This window comes from Symsagittifera roscoffensis, chromosome 4 (assembly GCF_963678635.1).
Source record: "Symsagittifera roscoffensis chromosome 4, txSymRosc1.1, whole genome shotgun sequence".
Classification (NCBI taxonomy): Eukaryota; Metazoa; Xenacoelomorpha; order Acoela; family Convolutidae; genus Symsagittifera; species Symsagittifera roscoffensis.
Genome location: NC_087065.1, coordinates 77,689,398 through 77,707,764, shown reverse-complemented (window position 1 = coordinate 77,707,764; position 18,367 = coordinate 77,689,398). Strand labels below are relative to the sequence as shown.

The window sequence follows — 18,367 nt, the reverse complement described above, 5'->3', positions numbered from 1 at the left end:
AAAAAACTTGACCAGACTACACTTCCGGAAACAATTCTATACGCATTCAAAAATCATGACATGGCTGCAGAAGAATAGGACAGGTTAGCGGAACAACTATTGACCCGGTGGAGCCAAAAAACAGCGGACGAAGTCCTAAGTCCGAAGGACACGTCGGAAGAAACAAACACTACGACTCGGCACTTCACCACGATTTTTGGATGAATCCAGCCAGAAGGACACAGTGGGTTCGAAAGTGCAAAGCAGTGGCCGGTCGAATAAAAATCAGAGACCGGAACGTGATCCAATCATCCAAGGGAACTCAGCACTGATGCAGATATTACAAATATTAACAGGACTGCTCGTATCAGGGCGAAGCCCTGAATGTTCCGACTGCTTTTTAAGGTTTATGAAATAGTAATAACTTAAAAAAATAAATGTAATACAATAAAATTGAAAAAAAATACTTCAAAATTTTTTAAATGAAAATCATCCCCCCACAACCATATAAGGTACAAAAGAATAGATTTCGCTCCTTGTAACAAATAAATTATAGCAAATAAGCTTCCTTTAACCAATTTGGAACGATTTCTAAGACGGATTAAATCTCCGCTTACGCATTAATAGCGCGAATTATATCGCGCGTTAATTGTCCCAAATTGGCCAAAATGGCAATCTTTAAACCCCCATAACTTTACAAAAAATGATCACAGGTAAAATATCTTTTCAAATTTGAGCTCATGAAGGCAAAACCTTTCGAATGATAAAAAAAACTTCGTCAAAAATGGCTAGTTAAAAAGTCGAAATTTGTCTGAAGAAAAAAAAACCCACCCCGAGCACAAATATTCCGTTACTTTCGTATCGAAAGTCGGAACAACAAAGCGGCGTTGATATTAACAAATAAGTAACATCCGAAACGTTAACAGATAAGCCGAGTGAGACGAGTTTAACGCTATTAGAATTACACTTAATTAGCCGAAAATTGGTTATGCGGCGGTAGACATAACTAGAATCTGGAATGCAGCGAGGAAAGTTTCGTTAGACCTTGAGTGAAGATGAAATTGGAAAAATCGAGTCTACCCACCAGTTATCAAATAAAAAACCAATCTCTAATTTCAGAACTTAACAAAACTGAGAAATAAAACTCCTTGTGTATTATAAAAAAAATGTTAATAGTGTAAGTTGATAGAAGTTTTCCTGCCCTCTTGGGAGTGCGGCACTGCGTTTGCAGTAAGCATGATGTTGACTAATTTATTCTATTGTTGTTTTTATTTTTGCGGCAATATGTGCCGATCTAAAGAAGAAGAAGAACTGCATTTTCAGTCTTATGAAAACTTAGATATGGAAACTAAGCCAGTAGATCTGAGCTTCAGAGAAAAATGGAACACATTCTTAGTTAACCTCTTGAAATTCTAATTAGTTTAACACAAGTGAGTTAATAGAAGTTCCTCAGGTTATCACAGGAGTCTGCATCTAAGCAGCTTTAATTCGATATCAGAACTTCAAAACTTCACCCTATAGGGATGTGAAAGTGTGTGAACTAGGTGAAGTTTTGATTCAAAATTATGAGAAGAACTTACTAAATCTGACCTTAAAGAACCCAAATATAGCCTTGATTACCAATTAAGAAGGCACTAAGTCTACTATCTTTAGCAAAACAGATGAAATTATGCAAATTTCCTGGTTCAAAGTCAGTTCAACAATGTGTGCAATGTTTTATGGATTTTTCATCAGCATAAAATGTCACTCGCCGACTCAGCCTTTCAGCAAATCAATTGGTTGTCAATCAATTTTTAAAAAAGTGACCGCGAAGGAAGAAGATCGAATGAAGAGCCACAGTGCAGACATCCGATTGCGCAATGCTCCGAAATTTGGAAAAAATGCTACACTTCAAAAAAATCGAAGACAAATGAAACAAATCGAGGACTGGAATGCAGAAATTAATTTTAAAAAACTCAGGGAAATGCAAAAGCCTACAAAAATGAAGAAAATGTTACTAGTGAAAATTCCACCAAAACAGTGTTTACTTAGAATTAAAGTTGCCAGCTGAAATTCCAGAGCAAGCCGATAGCTTTTAGGCAAACTTTGCTTTTGTGTATTGTAAATCATACTTATTTTCGGAAGCTTGGCTATCGGCTGTTTGAACTTGCTTCACTTGAAGATTCTCTGTAGGTCTCCCCGTTTAGCTTGTCATGAAGGTGAGTGAAAAGAAGACTTCTGTGAAAGACTTCTTGTCAATTTAGCTGATTTTGGTCACAAAAGTGAATCGTTGGCCGCTTCCAGTTGAAATCTGGATGCAAAATTGAATTAAGAAAACTGTCGTCATAATTACTTCCACTTTACCTGTTGTGCAGCCATCGGGGCAAAAAGGCTGGTATCTGACTTGAAAAGATACATAAAAAAACAGAAGAGTGGGTTTTGTTGGAAAATAAATCACTGCAATTGACCGAAAAAAAAATCAAAGTAGCCAAAAACAAGATTAAGAAAAACTCTTTAAAATATTGCAAGCATTAGTCGCTTTGCATAGAGCATTAAAAATTCACCCCCTCCCTTGTTGATTCTACTAACTTGAATTTCAATATATTCAAGCAGCAATTATCTGAGCTGGACGCGGTGCTTGTTTTTGTATGACCTAAAAGTTCATTGAAAAATAGGAAGAATTGGAGCTGTTTAACAAATTTGCGGCAAAATGGCGAGGGGGGGGGGGGGGGTAGGGGGCGTTAGGGTTTGAGTTATACATTTTCACAAGAAAGTTATTTGTGACAAGGGGCGATTTGTTGCCGTTTTTGGCCCGTTTGGAAGTTGTTTTTTTTGTGTTTTTATCTTGGACTAATTGTATCAATATTTGCATAATGAGGTTGCGAATTCGGGCGTTGTTTGAACGTTAATAGGAAGCCGTCCCGTTTTTGTATAGCTACACAGACTACAAAGAGTGAAATAATTGAGGGAGGGATGAAATAACAGGGGCGGAATGGAATTGGGAAAGGAAAGATTTCAGGAAGTCATACAAAGCTCTTGCCACACTTATTCACGCGTCTTCCAACCCCAACATTGTCAATCAAACAATAGCATGACCATCCAATCTGGGCTAATCAATGCAGTCTTTATAGTCCCTTCCTTGTTCTCTGGTCCTCATTTTACTGCAGCCATTTTATTCCCTCAACTTCAAGTTAATGTCACTATGATTAGTGAACAAAACGCAAATATATGTAGAACGCTTTAAGAAAACTACCAACTGTCAAATTAGCAATGCCTTTGCAGCTTTTGTTCTTTTTGATAAGATGAGCAGAAAATTACAGATGTCGCTGCAGCTAGACGCATTACCACCCGCCAAATGCATCAAGGACAATTCGGTACCACCGATGAAGGTAAATCTAAATTATACTTTCCCTATCAATTTTTGAAATTAGTTTTTACCAACACTTGCAGTGTTGTAATCTAATTAGTTTTTTCAATCAAAACTTTCTTGGCAGATAACCAAAATTACTATTTCTGACTATCCAATGGTGTCTCCTTGAGCGTATATGTTTTTAAAATAAACAAACTTTATGAACATAGTTTTAAATTGTCAGCAAAGAAGATATCTCGAATGGTATTGCAGAGCAAAACAGTACTATATGCTTCATCAGGGGCTGATCGAGGATTTTCACGAGGGGGGCTGCTTTTCAAAAATGAGTAATGCAAAATCTTTGCAAAGTGAGTGTACGTCCTTCACCTTTTCTAAACCTAAACTCAAATTGCAAAAACCTTTAGTTGATCAAACCCCCCCCCTCCACTTCCAACATTTGGCCCTTTGCTCCCTTACAACCCCCATTCCAACGTTTGCCTCTTTGCCCCCCCCTGCCCGCGCTCTTGAAGCCCCCTCCCCCCACCTGGCCTTCTGGGACCCCCCCCCACGCTGAACCTTTCCCGCTCTACCCTCTGATCCGGTTCAGGTATGGTGAGTATCTGTGGGGGTTGGTTCAGTTGGGATTCATTTGGTGGAGGGAGGGTTGATTCAGGTGGGGGCAGGGTTGCGATTGGTTCAGGTGGGGGCAGGGTTGCGATTGGTTAAGGTGGGGGATGGCGAGTGTAAGGGTGCAAAAGCTGCAAAGGGGCAAACATTGGAGGGAATAGAAGCGGGAAATTGTTGAAAGCAACAAAATTCAGCTATTGAGTAACATAAAAAAAATTATCAAATTTTTTGGATAATCAAAAATAACCAACTTTAGTTTAAAACGTAGAAAAGCCTTTACATGCGTTGAAATTCGCATGTCAACAAAGTGAGAAAACGCGATTATAATTGTTCCGACTTTCGATACGAAAGTAACGGAATATTTGTGCTCGGGGTGGGTTTTTTTTTCTTCAGACAAATTTCGACTTTTCAACTAGCCATTTTTGACGGAATTTTTTTTTACCATTCGAAAGCCATTGTTGTCCTGAGCTTAAATTTGAAAAGATATTTCACCTGTGATCATTTTTTGTAGAGTTATGAGGATTTAAAGATTACCATTTTGGCCATTTTGACCAATTTGGGACAATTAACGAGCGATATAATTCGCGCTATTAACGCGTAAGCCGAGATTTAATCCGTCTTATAAATCGTTCCAAATTGGTTGAACGAAGCTTATTTGCCATAATTGATTTGTTACAAGGAACGAAATTTTTCTTTCTGTACTTTATATGGCGTGTGGGGGGATGATTTTCATAAAAAATTTCAAATTTTAGAAAACAAAATTTTCATTTTATTTTATTTCATTTAATTTTTTATGTTATTACTGCTGCTCCATAAACCTTAAAAGGCAGTCGGAACATTCAAGGCTTCGCCCTGATGCGAGCAGTCTTGTTGAGTTTTATTGTCGGTGTCCACAAAAGTGAAAAAAAAATCGATTATAATGGGTTAAAAGTGGATTTTGCTTCCTCGAAAAATAGTAATGTTATAATCAATTTTTTTTCACTTCTGTGAATACCGACAGTGAAACTCAATTATAATCGATTTTCATTCATGGAACTCCAATGCGGGGAGGTTCCAGCCTCTTTCTATCAGTTTTGTTAGATACTAGGATATTTGTTTCGACTTTTGAAGAATCCAGTTAATTTATGCTTGGAGAGATTTTTTATTCTTTCTCGACATTTTAATTGAACATTTTTGACGAAAACTTTTTCTACTGATTTTTTTCCAACTCGACACGAGTAAACAATGGGTTAAATCGTTCGGCAGGGTTAAATGAAATTGAAGCAGGTCAAGTCATTTTTCTGATTACTGAGAAAAGATACGGTTAAATTATTTTTGCACTTTACATGGAGTGATGGAGATCAAATGAAGAAAAAAATTAGAATAAATTCAATTGTTTGATCATTTTTTCATGGAAAAGTTCCTTAATTGGCAGTACAGTGAAGTCAAAAGTTTCAGAGTTTTGCCTTGATGTACAAACAGTCTTGTTTAGTTCCAATATTTGTTGATTAGAGCCAGCTTTTCGCTGAAACTGTTTTAAAAAATTATTGTAGATAGCTTTCATCAGTGTTTTTGCCTTAAACATTTTTATTACTGACGAACACTTTTAAAATTTTCCTACTTTGACATTTTTGTGACATTTAAGGCTGAAAATGTTGAAAAAATATTTGTTACTATTTGAGTTCGGCTCATTTTTTGGAAGATACTATTTCATTCCAGTCGTTAGGTTCATCAGATGATTCTTATAAAGTATCAAATTTTTATTTTCTGAAGGGTTCTTGAACTGACTTATCATCTTATCAAATGATGTCTGTGCTTTTCGCCATTTGAAAAAATTTTCTTTCCGAAAAAAAATGTAATCAAATTAATTATAGTTTAGAATATTTTTTCCTCATTTCTTTGGCCTGTTGTTCCAACTTTCTAAGAAAAAGACGGATTATTTATGCTTCGGGTGGTTTTTTATTTATTCAAGTTTTGAAGTTTTAACCAAAAGTTTGTGATATGAACTTTTAATATCATCTTAGAAAGTATTGTTGTCTGAGGGACAGAAAGCAAAAGACTGCGATCTTGTTTTGTAAAAATATGGGTGTTTGAAGTTGCGAATTTGGCCGAATTGGGATAATTAACTCGCTATATATGGCGCGCAAGCGGCGTATTGAATAGTTCCAATCTGAAACAAGACTACTCGTATCAGAGCGAAGCCTTGAATGTTCCGACTGTTTTTAAGGTCTATGGTGCAGTAATAACATGAAAAATTTAAATGTAATAAAAAAAATTAGAAAACTTAAAAATAAAACTTGCAATTTTTTTGTGAAAACATCCCCCCACACGTCTTATTAAGTACAAAGTGATATATTTTGCTCCTATTAACAAATCAATTATGGCATATAAACTTCGTTGAAACAATTTGGAATGATTTCTAAGACGGAATAAATCTCGCTTACGCGTTAATAGCGCGAATTATATCGCGCGCTAATTGTCCCAAATTGGCCAAAATGACAATCTTTAAGCCAGCATAACATTAAGAAAAAGTATCACAGGTGAAATATTTTTTCAAATTTAAACTCAGGAGAATAATAGCTTTCGAATTATATAAAACCGAAATTTGTCTGAAAAACAAAACCCACCCCGAGCACAAATATTTCGTTACTTTCGTTTGGAAAGTCGGAACATAAGGCATTTGGCCTTTTAATGAGTGTACGATAGGATAAATTTAGTGCTTTTTAGTTAACAAATATCGCTTTTTATTATTTTTTTGCTTAACTATTGTTGCTTTTTACTTCAATTAATTTTTGTTTTTTTTTCGATCATTTTGTCAATTTTTCAACCAAAAACGTTTTATGATGAATGCCCTAAAGTGCTGTAGAGACTTTCAAGGTTTTGTGGTGATAAACGAGCTGTCCTATTTATTTCAGTTAAATTTTTATGCTGATTTTGAACTTCTAATTGAAACGCAATTAAAAGTAATTGCCAACTGGGGATAATTCTTTTGTGCACATACGCAACGAATAATTCCGGGTCAGAGTTTACTCCAAATTGAACTGACACAATCTAATTGATGCATTAATTGAGTTAATAGACTCAAAATTTATAATAATATTTTCCTTAACGTTGCGTTTCGGAAGAATCAGTGCTTCTCGTTGGTGCAAAAGTTTTGTAATTGTCGTCGATAGTGTGTTCATCATAATGATCATGCGTTCGTTCATTAAATTACTACTGTAAAAAGGAGATCATTAAAAACAAAATTTTCATTTCTCTGAATTTATTCCCTCATTCGCAATATTCAATGCAAAGTGATATTATATATATAAATCAGAGATAATTCAGAGTACGTGAAAAATTGTCATTTAAAGGTTCTATAGGGATCTGAAGAAAACTACCTGGATTATAGTAACTTTCTTCAAAATTCGCTAGAAACAGAACTGAATTAATGGAGTAAACTTCAAGTCGGTGACCCAATTACAGCACATATGCGACCACTGTACCATATAAACTATAAATTCATATTAAATTTCTGCTTTACTTTTCATTAATCTTTGAAGTTCCTGCTCAAAATAGTCTCAATAGGTTAATTGAAAAATCTTTCAGCCATTGAAAATAGCACATGTGGTACCATTTTTTGACGCTTGCATCGCAAAAGCGGATAAGTTTTTCCAGCGATGCAGATTTAAATGCAAACTTACAATTAAAACACAGAACTCCAAAAGTGACGGAAAACTGCGGTTTTTTTTTCTTCATTTTTTAAAGGATATCCGTTAGAAAATTCTCGCATCTGTCAGATAGCAAACACGATTTCCGTCAAATCAAATATGTCTTCATCCATCATAAAACAAAATATAGTCTGGTTTTGTCATTTTGTCATTTGGTACAGCAAGTGAAGTTTGTTTTGTTTACTCACGCGTTTTCAGCTCAGAATTACTGTGATTGATTTTGGATTTTGCATTTTATTAAAAACATTCACCTACGTTTAAAGCGAGTAACAAAACAAACCGATGACTAAGATTCAGTTTTTGCCGTTACGAAAAATCTGACAATTGTCTTGAAAAGTTGTCAAAAACTTGGCCGATTCAGAACTTTTGTTCATTTAATTATTTTTCGTGCAATTCAAAATTATGATTAGTTCTTGTTTCTATTATAATTAAAAAACCTCAAAATCTGGTAAGTGAGTTGTTTTGTATAAAAATCTGTTAAGTGAGTTGAATTTGTGAATAAGTTAGTGAATAGCGAGCGGTTCACGCCAGCATTAATTTGCAGGTAAAATTAGGAAACAGTGAATTTGTTGCTGCCCCAAGTGGATCTATTCAGCTATCCCCCCTTTGGTACCTAGTAACGAATTACCAACCCTATAAAGAACAAACTCAACGGTTAAGCATATGAAACTTTTATACCTAGCAACGAATTACCAATCCTATAAAGAACAAACTCAACGGTTAAGCATATGAAACTTTTATACCTAGTAACGAACTACCAACCCTATAAAGAACAAACTCAACGGTTAAGCAGATGAAAGTGGATCTATTCAGCTATCCCCCCTTTGGTACCTAGTAACGAACTACCAACCCTATAAAGAACAAACTCAACGGTTAAGCATATGAAAGTGGATCTATTCAGCTATCCCCCCTTTGGTACCTAGTAACGAACTACCAACCTTATAAAAAACAAACTCAACGGTTAAGCATATGAAAGTGGATCTATTCAGCTATCCCCCCTTTGGTACCTAGTAACGAACTACCAACCCTAGAAAGAACAAACTCAACGGTTAAGCATATGAAAGTGGATCTATTCAGCTATCCCCCCTTTGGTAACTAGTAACGAACTACCAACCCTATAAAGAACAAACTCAACGGTTAAGCATATGAAACTTTTATACCTAGTAACGAACTACCAACCCTATAAAGAACAAACTCAACGGTTAAGCATATGAAACTTTTATACCTAGTAGCGAACTACCAACCCTATAAAGAACAAACTCAACGGTTAAGCATATGAAACTTTTATACCTAGTAACGAACTACCAACCCTATAAAGAACAAACTCAACGGTTAAGCAGATGAAACTTTTATACCTAGTAACGAACTACCAACCCTATAAAAAACAAACTCAACGGTTAGGCATATGAAACTTTTATACCTAGTAACGAACTACCAACCCTATAAAGAACAAACTCAACGGTTAAGCATATGAAACTTTTATACCTAGTAACGAACTACCAACCCTAAAAGAACAAACTCAACGGTTAAGCAGATGAAACATTTATACCTAGTAACGAACTACCAACCCTATAAAGAACAAACTCAACGGTTAAGCAGATGAAACTTTTATACCTAGTAACGAACTACCAACCCTATAAAGAACAAACTCAACGGTTAAGCATATGAAACTTTTATACCTAGTAACGAACTACCAACCCTATAAAGAACAAACTCAACGGTTAAGCATATGAAACTTTTATACCTAGTAACGAACTACCAACCCCATAAAGAACAAACTCAACGGTTAAGCAGATGAAACTTTTATACCTAGTAACGAACTACCAACCCTATAAAGAACAAACTCAACGGTTAAGCATATGAAACTTTTATACCTAGTAACGAACTACCAACCCTATAAAGAACAAACTCAACGGTTAAGCATATGAAACTTTTATACCTAGTAACGAACTACCAACCCTATAAAGAACAAACTCAACGGTTAAGCATATGAAACTTTTATACCTAGTAACGAACTACCAACCCTATAAAGAACAAACTCAACGGTTAAGCAGATGAAACTTTTATTTGTAGTAACGAACTACCAACCCTATAAAGAACAAACTCAACGGTTAAGCATATGAAACTTTTATACCTAGTAACGAACTACCAACCCTATAAAGAACAAACTCAACGGTTAAGTATATGAAACTTTTATACCTAGTAACGAACTACCAACCCTATAAAGAACAAACTCAACGGTTAAGCAGATGAAACTTTTATACCTAGTAACGAACTACCAACCCTATAAAGACCAAACTCAACGGTTAAGCAGATGAAACTTTTATACCTAGTAACGAACTACCAACCCTATAAAGAACAAACTCAACGGTTAAGCATATGAAACTTTTATACCTAGTAACGAACTACCAACCCTATAAAGAACAAACTCAACGGTTAAGCATATGAAACTTTTATACCTAGTAACGAACTACCAACCCTATAAAGAACAAACTCAACGGTTAAGCAGATGAAACTTTTATACCTAGTAACGAACTACCAACCCTATAAAGAACAAACTCAACGGTTAAGCAGATGAAACTTTTATACCTAGTAACGAACTACAACCCTATAAAGAACAAACTCAACTTTAAGCATATGAAACTTTTATACCTAGTAACGAACTACCAACCCTATAAAGAACAAACTCAACGGTTAAGCATATGAAACTTTTATACCTAGTAACGAACTACCAACCCTATAAAGAACAAACTCAACGGTTAAGCATATGAAACTTTTATACCTAGTTACGAACTACCAACCCTATAAAGAACAAACTCAACGGTTAAGCAGATGAAACTTTTATACCTAGTAACGAACTACCAACCCTATAAAGAACAAACTCAATGGTTAAGCATATGAAACTTTTATAACTAGTAACGAACTACCAACCCTATAAAGAACAAACTCAACGGTTAAGCAGATGAAACTTTTATACCTAGTAGCGAACTACCGACCCTATAAAGAACAAACTCAACGGTTAAGCATATGAAAGTGGATCTATTCAGCTATCCCCCCTTTGGTACCTAGTAACGAACTACCAACCCTATAAAGAACAAACTCAACGGTTAAGCATATGAAAGTGGATCTATTCAGCTATCCCCCCTTTGGTAACTAGTAACGAACTACCAACCCTATAAAGAACAAACTCAACGGTTAAGCATATGAAACTTTTATACCTAGTAACGAACTACCAACCCTATAAAGAACAAACTCAACGGTTAAGCATATGAAACTTTTATACCTAGTAGCGAACTACCAACCCTATAAAGAACAAACTCAACGGTTAAGCATATGAAACTTTTATACCTAGTAACGAACTACCAACCCTATAAAGAACAAACTCAACGGTTAAGCATATGAAACTTTTATACCTAGTAACGAACTACCAACCCTATAAAGAACAAACTCAACGGTTAAGCAGATGAAACATTTATAGCTAGTAACGAACTACCAACCCTATAAAGAACAAACTCAACGGTTAAGCAGATGAAACTTTTATACCTAGTAACGAACTACCAACCCTATAAAGAACAAACTCAACAGTTAAGCATATGAAACTTTTATACCTAGTAACGAACTACCAACCCTATAAAGAACAAACTCAACGGTTAAGCATATGAAACTTTTATACCTAGTAACGAACTACCAACCCTATAAAGAACAAACTCAACGGTTAAGCAGATGAAACTTTTATACCTAGTAACGAACTACCAACCCTATAAAGAACAAACTCAACGGTTAAGCATATGAAACTTTTATACCTTGTAACGAACTACCAACCCTATAAAGAACAAACTCAACGGTTAAGCATATGAAACTTTTATACCTAGTAACGAACTACCAACCCTATAAAGAACAAACTCAACGGTTGAGCATATGAAACTTTTATACCTAGTAACGAACTACCAACCCTATAAAGAACAAACTCAACGGTTAAGCAGATGAAACTTTTATACCTAGTAACGAACTACCAACCCTATAAAGAACAAACTCAACGGTTAAGCAGATGAAACTTTTATACCTAGTAACGAACTACCAACCCTATAAAGAACAAACTCAACGGTTAAGCAGATGAAACTTTTATACCTAGTAACGAACTACAACCCTATAAAGAACAAACTCAACTTTAAGCATATGAAACTTTTATACCTAGTAACGAACTACCAACCCTATAAAGAACAAACTCAACGGTTAAGCATATGAAACTTTTATACCTAGTAACGAACTACCAACCCTATAAAGAACAAACTCAACGGTTAAGCATATGAAACTTTTATACCTAGTTACGAACTACCAACCCTATAAAGAACAAACTCAACGGTTAAGCAGATGAAACTTTTATACCTAGTAACGAACTACCAACCCTATAAAGAACAAACTCAATGGTTAAGCATATGAAACTTTTATAACTAGTAACGAACTACCAACCCTATAAAGAACAAACTCAACGGTTAAGCAGATGAAACTTTTATACCTAGTAGCGAACTACCGACCCTATAAAGAACAAACTCAACGGTTAAGCATATGAAAGTGGATCTATTCAGCTATCCCCCCTTTGGTACCTAGTAACGAACTACCAACCCTATAAAGAACAAACTCAACGGTTAAGCATATGAAAGTGGATCTATTCAGCTATCCCCCCTTTGGTAACTAGTAACGAACTACCAACCCTATAAAGAACAAACTCAACGGTTAAGCATATGAAACTTTTATACCTAGTAACGAACTACCAACCCTATAAAGAACAAACTCAACGGTTAAGCATATGAAACTTTTATACCTAGTAGCGAACTACCAACCCTATAAAGAACAAACTCAACGGTTAAGCATATGAAACTTTTATACCTAGTAACGAACTACCAACCCTATAAAGAACAAACTCAACGGTTAAGCATATGAAACTTTTATACCTAGTAACGAACTACCAACCCTATAAAGAACAAACTCAACGGTTAAGCAGATGAAACATTTATAGCTAGTAACGAACTACCAACCCTATAAAGAACAAACTCAACGGTTAAGCAGATGAAACTTTTATACCTAGTAACGAACTACCAACCCTATAAAGAACAAACTCAACAGTTAAGCATATGAAACTTTTATACCTAGTAACGAACTACCAACCCTATAAAGAACAAACTCAACGGTTAAGCATATGAAACTTTTATACCTAGTAACGAACTACCAACCCTATAAAGAACAAACTCAACGGTTAAGCAGATGAAACTTTTATACCTAGTAACGAACTACCAACCCTATAAAGAACAAACTCAACGGTTAAGCATATGAAACTTTTATACCTTGTAACGAACTACCAACCCTATAAAGAACAAACTCAACGGTTAAGCATATGAAACTTTTATACCTAGTAACGAACTACCAACCCTATAAAGAACAAACTCAACGGTTGAGCATATGAAACTTTTATACCTAGTAACGAACTACCAACCCTATAAAGAACAAACTCAACGGTTAAGCAGATGAAACTTTTATACCTAGTAACGAACTACCAACCCTATAAAGAACAAACTCAACGGTAAAGCATTTGAAACTTTTATACCTAGTAACGAACTACCAACCCTATAAAGAACAAACTCAACGGTTAAGCATATGAAACTTTTATACCTAGTAACGAACTACCAACTCTATAAAGAACAAACTCAACGGTTAAGCAGATGAAACTTTTATACCTAGTAACGAACTACCAACCCTATAAAGAACAAACTCAACGGTTAAGCATATGAAACTTTTATACCTAGTAACGAACTACCAACCCTATAAAGAACAAACTCAACGGTTAAGCATATGAAACTTTTATACCTAGTAACGAACTACCAACCCTATAAAGAACAAACTCAACGGTTAAGCAGATGAAACTTTTATACGTAGTAGTAACGAACTACCAACCCTATAAAGAACAAACTCAACGGTTAAGCATATGAAACTTTTATACCTAGTAACGAACTACCAACCCTATAAAGAACAAACTCAACGGTTAAGCATATGAAACTTTTATACCTAGTAACGAACTACCAACCCTATAAAGAACAAACTCAACGGTTAAGCAGATGAAACTTTTATACCTAGTAACGAACTACCAACCCTATAAAGAACAAACTCAACGGTTAAGCAGATGAAACTTTTATACCTAGTAACGAACTAACAACCCTATAAAGAACAAACTCAACGGTTGAGCATATGAAACTTTTATACCTAGTAACGAACTACCAACCCTATAAAGAACAAACTCAACGGTTAAGCATATGAAACTTTTATACCTAGTAACGAACTACCAACCCTATAAAGAACAAACTCAACGGTTAAGCAGATGAAACTTTTATACCTAGTAACGAACTACCAACCCTATAAAGAACAAACTCAACGGTTAAGCAGATGAAACTTTTATACCTAGTAACGAACTACCAACCCTATAAAGAACAAACTCAACGGTTAAGCATATGAAACTTTTATACCTAGTAACGAACTACCAACCCTATAAAGAACAAACTCAACGGTTAAGCATATGAAACTTTTATACCTAGTAACGAACTACCAACCCTATTAAGAACAAACTCAACGGTTAAGCAGATGAAACTTTTATACCTAGTAACGAACTACCAACCCTATAAAGAACAAACTCAACGGTTAAGCATATGAAACTTTTATAACTAGTAACGAACTACCAACCCTATAAAGAACAAACACAACGGTTAAGCAGATGAAACTTTTATACCTAGTAACGAACTACCAACCCTATAAAGAACAAACTCAACGGTTAAGCAGATGAAACTTTTATACCTATTAACGAACTACCAACCCTATAAAGAACAAACTCAACGGTTAAGCATATGAAACTTTTATAACTAGTAACGAACTACCAACCCTATAAAGAACAAACTCAACGGTTAAGCAGATGAAACTTTTATACCTAGTAACGAACTACCAACCCTATAAAGAACAAACTCAACGGTTAAGCATATGAAACTTTTATACCTAGTAACGAACTACCAACCCTATAAAGAACAAACTCACCGGTTAAGCAGATGAAACTTTTATACCTAGTAACGAACTACCAACCCTATAAAGAACAAACTCAACGGTTAAGCAGATGAAACTTTTATACCTAGTAACGCACTACCAACCCTATAAAGAACAAACTCAACGGTTAAGCAGATGAAACTTTTATACCTAGTAACGAACTACCAACCCTATAAAGAACAAACTCAACGGTTAAGCATATGAAACTTTTATACCTAGTAACGAACTACCAACCCTATAAAGAACAAACTCAACGGTTAAGCATATGAAACTTTTATACCTAGTAACGAACTACCATCCCTATAAAGAACAAACTCAACGGTTAAGCAGATGAAACTTTTATACCTAGTAACGAACTACCAACCTTATAAAGAAAAAACTCAACGGTTAAGCATATGAAACTTTTATACCTAGTAACGAACTACCAACCCTATAAAAAACAAACTCAACGGTTAAGCATATGAAACTTTTATACCTAGTAGCGAACTACCAACCCTATAAAGAACAAACTCAACGGTTAAGCAGATGAAACTTTTATACCTAGTAACGAACTACCAACCCTATAAAGAACAAACTCAACGGTTAAGCAGATGAAACTTTTATACCTAGGAACGAACTACCAACCCTATAAAGAACAAACTCAACGGTTAGGCATATGAAACTTATATACCTAGTAACGAACTACCAACCCTATAAAGAACAAACTCAACGGTTAAGCAGATGAAACTTTTATACCTAGTAACGAACTACCAACCCTATAAAGAACAAACTCAACGGTTAAGCATATGAAACTTTTATACCTAGTAACGAACTACCAACCCTATAAAGAACAAACTCAACGGTTAAGCATATGAAACTTTTATACCTAGTAACGAACTACCAACCCTATAAAGAACAAACTCAACGGTTAGGCATATGAAACTTTTAAACCTAGTAACGAACTACCAACCCTATAAAGAACAAACTCAACGGTTAAGCATATGAAACTTTTATACCTAGTAACGAACTACCAACCCTATAAAGAACAAACTCAACGGTTAAGCAGATGAAACTTTTATACCTAGTAACGAACTACCAACCCTATAAAGAACAAACTCAACGGTTAAGCAGATGAAACTTTTATACCTAGTAACGAACTACCAACCCTATAAAGAACAAACTCAACGGTTAAGCAGATGAAACTTTTATACCTAGTAACGAACTACCAACCCTATAAAGAACAAACTCAACGGTTAAGCATATGAAACTTTTATACCTAGTAACGAACTACCAACCCTATAAAGAACAAACTCAACGGTTAAGCATATGAAACTTTTATACCTAGTAATGAACAACCAACCCTATAAAGAACAAACTCAACGGTTAAGCAGATGAAACTTTTATACCTAGTAACGAACTACCAACCTTATAAAGAACAAACTCAACGGTTAAGCATATGAAACTTTTATACCTAGTAACGAACTACCAACCCTATAAAGAACAAACTCAACGGTTAAGCATATGAAACATTTATACCTAGTAACGAACTACCAACCCTATAAAGAACAAACTCAACGGTTAAGCAGATGAAACTTTTATACCTAGTAACGAACTACCAACCCTATAAAGAACAAACTCAACGGTTAAGCAATTGAAACTTTTATACCTAGTAACGAACTACCAACCCTATAAAGAACAAACTCAACGGTTAGGCATATGAAACTTATATACCTAGTAACGAACTACCAACCCTATAAAGAACAAACTCAACGGTTAAGCAGATGAAACTTTTATACCTAGTAACGAACTACCAACCCTATAAAGAACAAACTCAACGGTTAAGCATATGAAACTTTTATACCTAGTAACGAACTACCAACCCTATAAAGAACAAACTCAACGGTTAAGCATATGAAACTTTTATACCTAGTAACGAACTACCAACCCTATAAAGAACAAACTCAACGGTTAAGCATATGAAACTTTTATACCTAGTAACGAACTACCAACCCTATAAAGAACAAACTCAACGGTTAAGCAGATGAAACTTTTATACCTAGTAACGAACTACCAACCCTATAAAGAACAAACTCAACGGTTAAGCATATGAAACTTTTATACCTAGTAACGAACTACCAACCCTATAAAGAACAAACTCAACGGTTAAGCAGATGAAACTTTTATACCTAGTAACGAACTACCAACCCTATAAAGAACAAACTCAACGGTTAAGCAGATGAAACTTTTATACCTAGTAACGAACTACCAACCCTATAAAGAACAAACTCAACGGTTAAGCAGATGAAACTTTTATACCTAGTAACGAACTACCAACCCTATAAAGAACAAACTCAACGGTTAAGCAGATGAAACTTTTATACCTAGTAACGAACTACCAACCCTATAAAGAACAAACTCAACGGTTAAGCATATGAAACTTTTATACCTAGTAACGAACTACCAACCCTATAAAGAACAAACTCAACGGTTAAGCATATGAAACTTTTATACCTAGTAACGAACTACCAACCCTATAAAGAACAAACTCAACGGTTAGGCATATGAAACTTTTAAACCTAGTAACGAACTACCAACCCTATAAAGAACAAACTCAACGGTTAAGCATATGAAACTTTTATACCTAGTAACGAACTACCAACCCTATAAAGAACAAACTCAACGGTTAGGCATATGAAACTTTTAAACCTAGTAACGAACTACCAACCCTATAAAGAACAAACTCAACGGTTAAGCATATGAAACTTTTATACCTAGTAACGAACTACCAACCCTATAAAGAACAAACTCAACGGTTAAGCAGATGAAACTTTTATACCTAGTAACGAACTACCAACCCTATAAAGAACAAACTCAACGGTTAAGCAGATGAAACTTTTATACCTAGTAACGAACTACCAACCCTATAAAGAACAAACTCAACGGTTAAGCAGATGAAACTTTTATACCTAGTAACGAACTACCAACCCTATAAAGAACAAACTCAACGGTTAAGCATATGAAACTTTTATACCTAGTAACGAACTACCAACCCTATAAAGAACAAACTCAACGGTTAAGCATATGAAACTTTTATACCTAGTAATGAACAACCAACCCTATAAAGAACAAACTCAACGGTTAAGCAGATGAAACTTTTATACCTAGTAACGAACTACCAACCTTATAAAGAACAAACTCAACGGTTAAGCATATGAAACTTTTATACCTAGTAACGAACTACCAACCCTATAAAGAACAAACTCAACGGTTAAGCATATGAAACATTTATACCTAGTAACGAACTACCAACCCTATAAAGAAAAAACTCAACGGTTAAGCAGATGAAACTTTTATACCTAGTAACGAACTACCAACCCTATAAAGAACAAACTCAACGGTTAAGCAGATGAAACTTTTATACCTAGTAACGAACTACCAACCCTATAAAGAACAAACTCAACGGTTAGGCATATGAAACTTATATACCTAGTAACGAACTACCAACCCTATAAAGAACAAACTCAACGGTTAAGCAGATGAAACTTTTATACCTAGTAACGAACTACCAACCCTATAAAGAACAAACTCAACGGTTAAGCATATGAAACTTTTATACCTAGTAACGAACTACCAACCCTATAAAGAACAAACTCAACGGTTAAGCATATGAAACTTTTATACCTAG

General features: G+C 35.1%; 2 protein-coding genes across 4 annotated transcripts in view; one reads left to right on the top strand and one right to left on the bottom strand.

Moving 5' to 3' along the window:
* LOC134843697 (uncharacterized) overlaps positions 1-18,367 on the bottom strand; it is a 340,267-nt gene that overhangs the window by 167,546 nt on the left and 154,354 nt on the right. The gene's annotated exons all lie outside the window — the stretch shown is intronic.
* The window catches only part of LOC134843993 (mediator of RNA polymerase II transcription subunit 1-like), a 64,811-nt gene continuing 54,206 nt past the window's right edge, over positions 7,763-18,367 (top strand). For all 3 annotated transcript variants that reach the window (XM_063860424.1, XM_063860419.1, XM_063860420.1), the window contains exon 1: positions 7,763-8,071. The gene's annotated coding sequence lies outside the window, so the exon portion shown is untranslated. The remainder of the gene's footprint in view (positions 8,072-18,367) is intronic.